Source organism: Rhinopithecus roxellana, chromosome 7, assembly GCF_007565055.1.
Source record: "Rhinopithecus roxellana isolate Shanxi Qingling chromosome 7, ASM756505v1, whole genome shotgun sequence".
NCBI lineage: Eukaryota > Metazoa > Chordata > Mammalia > Primates > Cercopithecidae > Rhinopithecus > Rhinopithecus roxellana.
Window position 1 is genome coordinate 150,709,200 of NC_044555.1, and position 14,085 is coordinate 150,723,284.

Below are 14,085 nucleotides of genomic sequence, written 5' to 3' on the forward strand. Positions count from 1 at the left end.
CCATTACTGGGTATATACCCAAAGGATTGTAAATCATTCTACTATAAAGACACATGCACGTGTATGTTTACGGCAGCACTGTTTAAAATAGCAAAGACTTGGAACCAACCCAAATGCCCATCAATAATAGACTGGATAAAGAAAATGTGGCACATATATACCATGGAATAGTATGCAGCCATAAAAAAGAATGAGTTCATGTTCTTTGCAGGGACATGGATGAAGCTGGAAACCATCATCCTCAGCAAACTAACACAGGAACAGAAAACCAAACACTGCATGTTCTCACTCATAAGTGGGATTTGAACAATGAGAACACATGGACACAGGGAGGAGAACATTACACACCAGGGCCTGTTGGGGGGTGGCAGGCAAGGGGAGAAAGGGCATGAGGACAAATACCTAATGTTTAAACTGTTAAGTAATTCAACACTCTCTGTTACATATTAATTCCTGGAAGAGGTGTACAAGAGTTGTAACTGTAAAGGCAATTTTGGGACAAATGAGGACAGACACAAGTGATCAGGAAGAAGACAGAACATGCAGGTCAGGGAAGGGCTGTGTGTTTACAGTTTGCAAGAATCCACCTTAAAAACTATATGGGGTTAAAAACTAGATGATGGGTTGATAGGTGCAGCAAACCACCATGGCACATGTATACCTATGTAACAAACCTGCACGTTCAGCACATGTATCCCAGAACTTAAAGTAAAATAAAAATAAGTTAAAATAAATAAATAAAACTTCTCACCATCAACTTCCCTTTTTTGTAAATTCTCCAAGAATTGCTTTCCTTCTGTTGGCTCTAGACATTATAATAGTCCCCTCCACCCTGTATTGTTTCACCTATTTTAATGTTTGCATTTCCCAGGTTTATGGATTGTAGGGCATTGATTAAATTTGAGGTTGCTTCCTGGAGATCTCTAGGGAGTACTTAAACGTCATCAGTAACTTATTCATAGTTTTACCATAGACTACAGTCTTTCGGGAAGATTTCCTGTAGACGGTTGATCCCACCCATGGTAGGTGGATTCTTGCAAACTATAAACACACAGCCCTTCCCTGACCTGCATGTTCTGTCTTCTTCCTGATCACTTGTTTCTGTCCTCATTTGTCCCAAATTTGCCTTTACAGTTACAAATCTTGTACACCTCTTCCAGGAATTAAGATGCAACAGAGAGTGTTGAATTACTTAATAGTTTAAACATGTGCTTAGGACATCAGAAAAAATTGTTTTGAGAATACTTTTAAGAATTTATAAAAGAATTTGACGGCTGGTATTTCAAAAACAAAAATTTAAGTAGTCATGGGAAAAATGATAGTTTGTTTTACTTATTTTATTGTTTATAATTACTTTTAATTTGAATCCATAGAGGATGGTGTTGGGAGGACATTCGTTTCTTTTAAATCTTAGAGCCTTTAAAGGTATTAATCTGGTCTTGATTACAGCATCCAAAAATGAAACATCCCATAATGGTATGAGGGACTGATACATGTGGAATCATTTGAAATCACTTCTTTTTACTATGTTGGAGCAGAACCAGACCTCACCAAAGTAGCACCTCATAAAGGCAACATGGTATGATGGAACTGGATTTGACCTCCAGCTCCCCACTCATTATTAATGCTGCCTTGGAAAAGTCTACCTTTGCTCAGCCTCAGTTTCTTCTTCTGTAACTTAGCATACTGATCCCTCATGGAGAAAGTATCCAAATTGCAGCCTATATTGACAGGCAGAAGGCAAAGTGGTGGTGCGGAAGAGATGGTAGAGCAGTATGGTGTAGTGGTTAGAAACAGATTCCAGAGCCAGTCTACCTAGGTTTGAAGTCTGCCTCATTATCCATAAAATGGGTTGTTGTAAGAATTAAATGAGTTAAAGTATGGAAAGCAATGAGAACACTGCCTGACATATAAAAAGTACTCCATAGTTGCTTGCTACAGTGATGATGATGATGATGAGCCCTAAGAAAATATAAGCAGAGGACCTAAATTCAATACTACTTTCTTTTGCCATTGAAAAGGGGAGCAGAAACTATAGATCAGAGACCATTATTATACAAACTTTGTAAGATTATGAAACTTTTGTCACTCCATTATGTCTGTCGGTTTTACCCTGTTTTCTACAGAGTTTAGCAAATTTTAAATGAGCCTGTGTGCTTGGCTTCAATAGTAGCAAGAAACTGGGAAGGTGCAGAGTTTGTGTCTCATTCTGCAGCTAGGCTTGGGGAGATAATTACCAAAGGAGAAAACAGGTGGTATCCCTATGGCCACAAGGAAGAAAGAACACTGGGGGTGGCCCTAGGCCTGGAAAGGGGCCCAGGGACTCAATGATGGAAAGGTTTATGTAGTTCCCTGTTCTCCCTACTTCCCTCACAGGGCTGTGGTGAGCATCAAATGAGCTGGTATGTATAACAGTGATTTTTAGGCCGATAAGTGTCATGGAGACATCACTAGAATAGCAGTGAGTACTTTCATGTTACATCTGCTACTTTGGAAATCTGCCCTCAAAATGTATATGTAAGACTTATTCAGCTCAGAAACAATGTTCAAGTCTTGCCTTTTCTTTAAGACCGATTAAGCTCTGCCTCTTCCAGGAAGTCTTCTCTGACCACCTCAGTCATCATACCACACTGTCTTCTAATTTTTGTAGCATGACATAGCATGAGTTCCTCATCTTCTTACCTCTCTCATAGCCTGTGAAACCTCCCATTGTTATTTACCCTTTTCTGAACAAGTCCTGTCTTATCCAGATTGTCCCTTAAGGCAGAGCAGAAAGCTTTCCATGAACAGTAGATGTTCAATAAACATTTGTCATGTGGTGGTGTGGTAGGCAGAATAATAGACCCCTAAAGATGTCCACATCCTAAGCCTTTGAATACGTTACCTTGCATGGCAAAAGGGAATGAAGGTGGAATTAAGATTGCTAATCAGTTGACCCCAAAGTAGGGAGATTATTGTGGAGTATATGGGTGGCCTAATGTAATCACAAGGATCCTTAAAAATGGAAGAGGGACACAGAAGTCAGATTGATGAGATGTGAGAAGAACATGACCTACTACTACTGACTTTGAAGACAGAGAAAGGAAGCCAGGAGCCAAGGAATGTGGGCTGGAACTTCTCCCCTAGAGCCTCCAGAAAGTAATGCAGCCCTGTCAGCACCTTGATTTTAACCCAGTGAGAGCCAGTGCAGAATTATGACATCCAGAACCATAAGATAATGATAAGTGTGTGTTGCTTTAAGCCACAAAGTTTATAGTAATTTGTTATAGCAGCAATAGGGAAGTAATACAGATGGTAAAGAAAAGACTTTCCTGCAACCATATTTACTGGCTCTGAACTGACTACCTGTAGCCCGGGAAAGAAGATCGGCTGGGTGCAGTGGCTCATACCTGCAATCCCAGCATTTTGGGAGGCTGAGGTGGGCGGGTCACTTGAGTTCAGGAGTTCGAGACCAGCCTGGCCAACGTGGTGAAACTCCATCTCTACTAAAAACACAAAAAATTAACCTGTCATAGTGGTGGGCACCTGTAATCCCAGCTACCTGGGAGGCTGAGGCAGGAGAATCACTTGAGCCCTGGAGGCGGAGGTTGCACTGAGCTGAGATCACGCCACTGCACTCCAGCCTAGGTGACAAAGTGAGACTCCATCTCAAGAAAAAAAAAAAAAAAAAAAAAAAGAAGAAGAAGAAGATAAAGCCACAAGATGTCAGAGCTAAAGGTTGACAATGTATAGCCCCTACCATCAATATAACGTGCTGTGGATAAATGCATTAGAACTATTTTGGTTGCAAGTAAAGCAGTATGTAAATGATTGGCCTTTTAAATAAGGAAATGCAACTGCTTTAAAAAAAAATCCTTTTCCTTTGTTGTATTAGGAGCACTTAACACACTCTTAGCGGAAGGGACCTCTCCCAGAACAGAATGCAAATAGTTGCCCTCCCTTCTGGAGAGTACAAGATAAGACCATCTGAATTTTGAAGACTCAGCCCTCTTTGCAGTTAAGAAAAAGGTTTTCATGGTTAAGACTTTGGACACTGCTTTGAAGCTCTTCACCATGGGTCATCAAGGTCTCTCAGTAAAAAAAAAAAGAAAAGAAAAATAAATTGGTTGCTCCCCTTGTTTTGGAATTTCCACCCCTTTGGACATAACCATGAAATAACTGGTCATTTAACAGTTTCATGGTTCCATTTCTAAAATCAGACAGTGTTGCTTTCAATGAGACCAGAGCAGATGAGAGGCAGAGCAGAGTGTAAGCAGGTCAGATTGGCAGTTACCTAGGTAGGTTGTACGGATTTTTTTTTTTTCTGAGAAATTAGAAATTCTATTCCTCCTCTCTAAGCCACTAAAAAATAGCCTTTTCATTAGTGTGTTATAAGGCAGAAAAATTTTATCATTTGGAATTTTTCCTTTGAGAAAAGCTTTGTTCCTGAAAGCTATAGTTAAATTCCATTGTTACCTTGTGGTGGTGGAGGGATAAGTGGGCTTGGTCTTCTGTCCAAGGGAGAAAGAGAAATAACCCATCAACCCATGATCACCTGTTGCTCATTATATTTTCACCAAGAGTAGGGTCCAGAGAGAAACGGACCTAAGAGAGGTAAACTTGAAGGTGAAGTAAAAACAGAAAGATTTGTAACAGGGGCATCTGACAAAAATTAATAGTTAGAATGGGATACTGCAGCAGTGGACTTTGAAAAATAGGAGTGCATTGGGCATTTGGAGGTGGGCTGAAGCCAAAGTGGGTGCCCAAGTGGGGAAGCTTGAAGATCCATTCGATCCATCCAACAGTGCCCTCCCCTGACCTACTGAATCAGAATTTTCATTTTAGCAGGACCACCAGGTGGTTCATACCCATACTAAATTTGAGATGCATTGCCCTAAGGTGTCTGCAATCCACAAGGGCTTAAAAACTACTGACTTAAGCAGGTTTGGAAAAGGATTAAATAGAAAAAAGTTGGAACCTGATCTCAGAAAACTGTTAAATTAAATTATTTCCTCTGTTCATTTAAAGATTTGTCTTTTAAGAAACAGTTTCTAAAAATCAACTTTTCTTTCCTCCTTTGCTTAAATCTTCACAAACCACAAACAAGCTTACTTTCGTTATTGCAGGAAAAGCCTGAATTTACTTGGATAAACATCAAAGGTTCCTGTTAGAGTCCTCTTTTGATCGTTAAGAAGATACAAAAGCAAACAATAACAAGAAATCCCCAAGAGACCTTTGTTTAAGATATCAATTTGTCTTAGTAATTGTCCTAAGTCATAAAAGACCTGGGAGGCAGCAGGCAGGAGGTCATTAGGTTCACCACTCAATTTTCAGGCAGGTCAGAACTCAAAGTGGACAATTATCTTTTAAAAAACCTCTGAGGAACAAAACATAGCCATTGCTCTGACTTAAAGCTCTTACACTCAGAAATCTCAGTTAGAAGTCAGCTTAGGGCCAGGCACGGTGACTCATGCCTGTAATCCCAGTACTTTGGGAGGCTGAGGTGGGCGGATCACGAGGTCAGCAGTTTGAGACCTGCCTGGCCAACATGGTGAAACCCCGCCTCTACTACAAACACAAAAATTAGCTGGGCATGGTGGTGGCATGCCTGTAATCCCAGCTACTCAGGAGGCTGAGGCAGAAGAATCGCTTGAACCCAGGAGGCGCAGGTTGCAGTGAGCCGAGATCATGCCACTGCGCTCCAGCCTGCACGACAGAGCAAGACTCTGTCTCAAAAAAAAAAAAAAAAAGAAGAAGAAGTCAGCTTAGGCCATGCACAGTGGCTCACGCCTATAATTCCAGCACTTTGGGAAGGCTGAGGCGGGTGGATCACCTGAGGTCAGGAGTTCATGACCAGCCTGGCTAACATGGTGAAACCCTATCTCTACTAAAAGTACAAAAATTAGCTGGACGTGGTAATACCTGTTATCCCTGTAGTCCCAGCTACTCGGGAGCCTGAGGCTCAAGAATTGCTTGAACCTGGGAGGTGGAGGTTGTAGTGAGCTGAGATCGCACCACTCCACTCTAGCTTGGGTAACAGAGCCAGACTCCATCTCAAAAAAAAAAAGAAGTCAGCTTAGCTCCCTAGCCTTTTCTAAGCCTGTTAATCTAATGGAAGGGATCACCCTTTTCTCTCTCATAGGTGGTCCAGCCAGGCCCATGAATGTGTGCCTATCGGGCCTGAAAAGAGCTAGCCAGGCTGGAGAGAGAGCAGGTGATGGACAATCTTTGAGTAAAGATTGACAATGTGTTTCTGTCTTGGAACTAACCTCTCTTCACGCTGATTTTTGCTACCATTGAGTAGTTTCCTGGTAGTACAAGAAGAGAGAGAAAAGGCAACTGTGGGAGAGAGGAGTATTTTGTTGTTTTATACTTGGTCTCTTAGACAGGTGTAGTTTATTTCAAAGGGGGAAAATGAATGTCTTTAGGAGTTTGAAATAAGCTCTATTTTCTCAGTGGAAACTTGATTCTATTGGAGTTTTTAGAGACTCAATCAGAGAATAAAGTGAGTGTTCATTCATTCAATGTTAATTCAACATTTATTAAATATTTAATTTTGAACAGGCATTATGTTAGGAGCTAATGATACAGAAGTAAGATGAACAAGTTTCTTGTCCTCAAGGAACTTACATTCTGGTGGGAGGGACAGATAAAAACAACTAAAAATAAAAGTATTTCAGGTAGTAACGAGTGCTATGAAGAAAACTGAAACAGGAAAGGGAGTAGGGAATGATGTGTGTGTGGTAGAGAGGCTATTTATTTTTTCCTTTAATGTAAGTCTCTTTATGTTCATTAAAATGCTTTCTGATATTGGTCATTTTTAAAAGGCCGCCCAAACACTTCAAATCTGTGGGTTTATGGAGCAGCATTAGCCAGCAGCTAGTTTCTATTCCTGGCAGAGCTTTGAACTTGAATTGTGATAGAAGCATTCAACATTATCAGGGGTAGTGGGTAGGGAAAGTCCAAATCTCTGCCAGTCCCAAATCCATAGAGTTGTCATTTCATTCAAGAGAATTAAATCGTTTATTGATTACATATGATAATGGATGCTACACAAGCTTCATTCCCATCCATAATTTTATCTGGTACCATTATTCAATTTAGATATATTGCATAGGATGTGCCAGCAATCATTTCTATAACCAATAATTCCATGATTTTGCTTGGGTAGTCCCTTTTAATGGTGAACTTCAGGTCACAACAGAAACTGTCAGTTCAACTACACCAAGGTTTCTGAAGACAATGGCTTCTCCACCCAAGCAGGTTGTATATAGATTCCAAATAGAACCTGGCATCACCCTGAAGGAATTCTAACTTCACACTGTTGGAGAAATTTACCAAGATGGCTTCAGAGTAGACTAACTTTACACAGCACATTTTTAAAAAAGACATTTATTCAGTGTCATGATCAGACTGTTACATTTAGCAATCAACAACATGGGTGCAAAAAAATAAAACTACATTAAAACCCTTTGTTGGAATGCTTTACACTTTCCACAGAACAGAAAATAAAACAACCTGTTATACAGTTAGTCACAAATACAATCCTTGAGTTTTTTGCTCATACACATGAATATTTGTCTAAAATATGTCTTCTTTGTAGCAGCTAGGCCCTGCCACCACTGTGCTTGGCTGAGTTCACAAATCTGTTGTAACCTGTAGCTTCCCTGTCACTTTTCTGGCTCTCCGCTCCTGCTAAGCTTTGTTTCCTAATTAAAATCTTCTGCCACTGCCATAGCTACTGTTGCTACTGGAACCGCCATAGACAATGTGGTTCGGCAAAGTATTGGCCTCCACCACCATAGGGGCCAGAGCTTCTGCCCCAAAGTTTCCTCCCTTCATGGGTCCAAAATTTGAAGACTGATTGTTGTAATTGCCAAAATCATTGTAGCTTCCACCACCTCCAAAATTGCTTCAATCATTACCAAATCCATTATAGCCATCCCCACTGCCACCATATCCACCACCACCACGGCTGCCACCAAAGCCACCACAACCACTGACATTTCCTCCATGACCAAAGTTGTCATTCCCACCGAAACTACCTCCACAACCACCACCAAAGTTTCCAGAACCACTTTGACCTCTTTGGCTGGAAGAAGCACTCGCCATCTCTCGCTTTGACGGGGCTTTCCTAACTTCACAGTTGTGGCCATTCACAGTATGGTATTTCTGAATGACAATCTCATCCACGGAATCATGGTCGTCAAAGGTTACAAAGGCAAAGCCCCTTTTCTTGCCACTGCCTCAGTCAGTCATTATTTCAATCACTTCAATCTTTCCATGCTGTTCAAAATAATCTCTTAGGTGATGTTCTTCAGTGTCTTCTTCAATGCCACCAACAAGTTATCTTTTTCACAGTTAAGTGGGCACCTGGTCTTTGACAATCTTCTCTTGAGACAGCTCTCTTTGGTTCCACAACTTTTCCATCCACCTTGTGTGGCCTTGTGTTCGTGGCTGCATCCACCTCCTCCACAGTGGCGTATGTAACAAACCCAAAACCCCTGGAGTGCTTGGTATTTGGATCTTTCATTACCGCACAGTCTGCAAGCATTCCCCATCGCTCAAAATGGCTCCTCAGGCTCTCAACGGTTGTTTCAAAGCTCAAACCTCTAATGAAGAGCTTCCTCAGCTGTTTGGGATCTTTAGGAGACTCTGACTTAGACATGACGGAAGGGAGAAGAGAGGCTTAAGTGATGCTTCTTGGGTGGTGTCCACAGGCAGAAAGGAGAAAGCTGACAAATGTATCTGGAGAGGCTATTTTAAATAGAGTGATCAGGGAAGGCCTTTTTGAGAAAGTGGCATATGAGATAATATGTGTATGCTGAGAAGGGAACAGCCAGCCTTCTTTAGGGTTCTAGACAGAAAGACTTGCCATGTACAAAGGACCTGAAATGAAAATCAGTTTAGTGTGCTAGAGGAACAGCAAGAAGGCAAGAGTTATGTGTTGAATTGTGTCTCCCCAAAAATTCATATGTTGAAGACATAACCTCGAGTGCCCTAGAATATAACCTTATTTGAAAATAGGTAACTGGCTGGGTGCGGTGGCTCATGCCTGTAATCCTAGCACTATGGGAGGCCGAGGTGGGCTGATCAAGTGAGGTCAGGAGTTCGAGACCAGTCATGGCCAACATGGTGAAACCCCATCTCTACTAAAAATAGAAAAATTAGCTGGGCATGGTAGTGTGAGCTGAGATCGCACCACTGCACTCCAGCCTAGGTGACAGTGCAAGACTCTATCTCAAAAAAAAAAAAAAAAAAAAAAAGAAAAAGAAAAAAAAGAAAAGAAAAAAGAAAAGAAAAGAAAAAAAGAAAGTAGGTACCTTATAGAGGTAATTAGTTAAGATGAGGTCATACTGGAGTAGGGTGGCTCCTAACGCAATATGACTGTGTCCTTATGAAAAGGGGGCAGGTTTTTTACTTTTTTTTTTTTTAATTTTTTTAGAGACAGGGTCTTCCTAGATCATCCAGACTGGTCTCGAACTCCTAGCCTCAAGCAATCTTCCTGTGTCAGCCTCGCGAGTAGCCATGATTACAGGTGTGAGGCACTGTGCCTGGCTAAAAACGGGGAATGTTTGAATGCAAACATGCACAGGGGAGAATACCATTTAACGATGAAGGCAGAGATCAGGGTGATGCTTCTATAAGCCAAGGAATGCCAAAGATAGCCAGCAAACCACCAGAAGATAGGACACAGGCATGGAACAGATTCTTCCTCACAGCCCCCAAAAGGAACAAACCCAGGCAGATGTGGTGGCTCACACCTATAATCCCAGCAATGTGAGAGGTTGACGTGAGTGGATAACTTGAGCCCAGGAGTTTGGGACCACCCTGGGCAACATGGTGAAACTCTATCTCTACAAAAAAATACAAAAATTAGCTGGGCATGCCTGTGGTCCCAGCCACCTGGGATGCTGAGGTGGGAGGATCACCTGACGCCAGGAAGTTGAGACTGCAGTGAGCCATGATTGTGCCACTGCACTCCAGCCTGGGTGACAGACTGAGACCCTGATAAGGAACAAATCCTGCCTCAAGAAGTATGAGGCAACACATTCTGGTATTTAAACCACTCAATTTGTGATACTTTGCTATGGCATCCCAGCGAATGAATATAACCAGAGTTGCTGGACAGAAGTGAGGGTAGGTGGGGAGAGGTGAGTTCAGAGAGGTTGACAAAAGTCAGATTACCTAGGGCTTTGCAAGTGAACCTAAACTCATTGTTTTTGGTAGATTTAGGAAGCTTCTGAAAATTAGAGGTAGGTGAGGGCCATAAGTCACCTCTCCTACCTCCTTACTAGGTAGAATATTATAATGAAGGTAATTGTCAGACTGAATTCTATGAGATATACAGCTATTAGCAATCAGGGATCAAAACAGTCATACAGTCTCTCCTTGTAAAATCGGTCAAGTACAGGTTGGTGCAAAAGTAATTGCGGGTTTTGCCATTAAAAGCAATGATGAAAACCGCAATTACTTTTGCACCAACCTGATACATGCTCTCTGATCTTTAGGAACACCAGCAAGCTCTTTGCATAAAAAATCCACATGAAATAGTTGGCCTAATATTATGGTAACAGGATCAACCTATCTTCTGGTTGGAACAGGAAAATCTTCTATTAAGTAATCCTATTTATTTTATTTATTTATTGCTGTGTTACAAATTACCCCCAACATGTAGTGGCTTAAAAACAACATTTATTATCACTAGGGACATCTGGCAAACTGGCTCTATATAGGATCACACAGAGTCTGAGGCCTAGATGCCATTCCAGAACATGCTGAACTGTTGGGCTGGCGTGCCAGATTTTTATCTTTTGTTCATGCAAGCATGGAGGTACAAGGACAAAATTTCTAGCCATTGCACATATTTTTAACAGAATTCAATTCACCAATGAAATATTATTTCTTACATCCTTTATACTACTTAATGGACTCTCTGGTACAAGGTTTCCTTCCCTGAGGTTCTGTGAATAGAATTTAGGGAGGCTCTTTGGACTTTGATGGGAAAAATTACACATTTATTTTTATTCCTTTCTAATTGAATGTAGTCAACAAATCACGGTCTTATTATCAGTGTCTGCAACTTTCTCACCAACATATATCAAAGATATTTTCATATCACATTATAGCTGTTGCAAATATCTCATAAGATCAGTTATGCTCATCACTATTTAAAAATTGTGATGATTATAGACCTGCTCTAGTTGTGTTATTTGCTAGGTTAATAAAAAAAGAACACACAATATTGTTAAAATGTCCATGCTACCCAAAGTGATCTACAGAGCCAATACAATCCCTATCAAAATTCCAAGGATATTTTTCACAGAAATAATAATAAAAAATACTAACATACACATGGAACCACAAAAGGCACATAATAGCCAAAACCATCCTGAACAAAAAGAACAAAACTGAGGAATTATGCTACCCAACTTCAAATTATACTGCGGAGAGATAGTAACCAAAACAGCATGGTAATGGCATAAAAACAGACATAGACTAAGGGAACAGAATAAGAGCCTGGAAATAAATCTACACATTTATGGTCAATTGATCTTTAACAAAGGTACCAATGGGGAAACGGCAGTCTCTTCAATAAATGATTTCGGGGGCCAGGCATGGTGCTCATGCCTATAATCCCAGCACTTTGGGAGGCCAAGGCAGGTGGATTACTTGAGGCCAGGAGTTTGAGACCAGCCTTGGCAATATAGTGAGACCCCGTCTCTATTTATAAAAAAGAGAAGAAAGAAAGGAAGGAAGGAAGGAAGGAAAGAAGGAAGGAAGGAAGGAAGGAAGGAAGGAAGGAAGGAAGGAAGGAAGGAAGGAAGGAAGGAAGGAAGGAAATTAAAAAAAATTAAATGTTGGGAACACTGGATATCCACATGCAGAATGAAATTGGACCCTTATCTTATACTATGTTAAAAAAAAAAAAGACCTCAAAATGGATTAAAGACTTAAACATAAGGCCTGAAACTGCAAAACTACTAGAAAAAAACATAATGTAAATGCTTCTTGACACTGGTCTAGGCAATAAATTTTTGGATATGACCCCAAAAGCATAAGCAAAAATAGACAAATAGAATTGCATTAAACTAAAAAGCTTCTGCACAGCCAAAGAAATAATCAACAAAGAGAGACAATCTACAGAATGGGAGAAAATATTTGCAAATAGTATATCTGATAAGGGGTTAATATCCACAATATGTAAGGAACTCAAACAACTCACTAGAAAGAAAACAAATAACTCAATTAAAATAGTTTGAATGAATGAATAAGACCTAGTATTTGATAGCAAAACAGGCTGACTATAGTCAATAATAATTTAATTGTATATGTAGAAATAACTAAAAGAGTATAATGGGAATATTTGTAACACAAAAGTTTAATGCTTGAGGGGATGGATATCCCATTCTCCATGATGTGATTATTATACATTGCATGCCTGTATCCAAACATCTCATGTGCCCCACAAATATATATACCTACTATGTACCCACGAAAGTTAAAACTAAAAAAATTAAAATAAATGTAAAAAAAAATTCAAAACGAGCAAAGGATCTGAATAAACATTTTCAAAGGATGACAAACAAGTGGCCAACAGGGATATAAAAAAAATAATGTCCAACATCGCTAATCATCACAGAAAAACAAATCAAAACCACAATGAGATATCACCTCGTGCTTGTTAGGATGGCTATTTTCAAAAACAGGAAAGATAACAACTGTTGGCGAGGGTATACAGAAAAGGAAACCCTTGCATACTGTTAGTGGGAATGTAAATTAATACAGCCATTGTGAAAAACAGTAAGTGGTTCCTCAAAAAATTAAAAACAGAATTACCATATGATCTAGCAATCCCAATTCCAGGTATATATCCAAAGGAATTGAAATCAATACGTTGAAGGCATACCTTCACTCTCACATTCATTGCAGCATTCTTCACATTAACCAAGATATGGAATCAACTGTCCACCAATGGATGAATGGATAAAGAAAATGTGGTATGTATGTACAACAGAATACTATTCAGCTTTAAAAGAAGAAAGAAATCCTTTCATTTGTGACAACATGGACAAACCTAGAGGATATTACATTAAGTGAAATAAGCCAGGCACAGAAAGATAAATACTGCGTGATCTCACTTCTGTGTGGAATCTTAAAAATTTGAACTAGTAGAAGCAGAAAATAGTGACTACTAGGGATTGGGGTGGGAGAAATGGAAAGACGTTGGTCAACGTGTGCCAAGTTTCAGTAAGGATGAATCATTTCTGGAGATCTATTGTACAGCATGGTGACTATAGTAAATAATGTATTATATATTTGAAAATTGCTATGAGAGTAGATCTTAAATGTTCTCACCACACAAAAATGATAAGTATGTCACTGTTGGTGGGGATGTAAATTAGTACAACCTCTACCAAAAAAAAAAAGTATGGAGATATCTCCAAGAACTAAGAAGGGAACTACCATTCAGTCTAGCTATCCCACTACTGTATATCTACCCAGAGGAAAAGAAATTATTGTATAAAAAAGACACCTGCACTCATATGTTTGTCACAGCATTATTTACAATAGCAAAGACATGGAACCAACCTAAGTGTCCACCAACAGTTGATTGGATAAAGAAAATGTGGTGGAGATACACCATGGACTACTACACAGTCACAATAAAGAACAAAATAATGTCATTTGCAGCAACGTGGATGCAGCTGAAGGTCATTATCCTAAGTGAACCAACACAGAAGCGGAATATCAAATAGTGCATGTTCTCACTTACAAGTGGAAGCTAAACAAATGGCACACATGGACATAAAGATGGGGAAAATAGACTCTGGGGACTCCAAAGGAGGAAGAGTGGGAGGGGAGGAAGGGGTGAAAAATTACCTACTGGGTACAATGTTCAATATTTTGGGTGATATGTACACTAGAAGCCCAATCCTCACCATTACACATTTAATTCCCATGTAACAAACATACACATGTACTTGAATCTAAAATAAAATTTTTCAAAAAAATAGGCCAGGTGTGGTGGCTCATACCTGCAATCCCAGCACTTTGGGAGGCCAAGGCAGGCGGATCACAAGGTCAGGAGTTCGAGACCAACCT

General features: G+C 40.0%; 1 pseudogene; it reads right to left on the bottom strand.

Annotated features, from left to right (window-relative positions):
• Positions 1–6,544: 6,544 nt before the first annotated feature.
• The window catches only part of LOC115898694, a 38,573-nt pseudogene continuing 31,032 nt past the window's right edge, over positions 6,545–14,085 (bottom strand).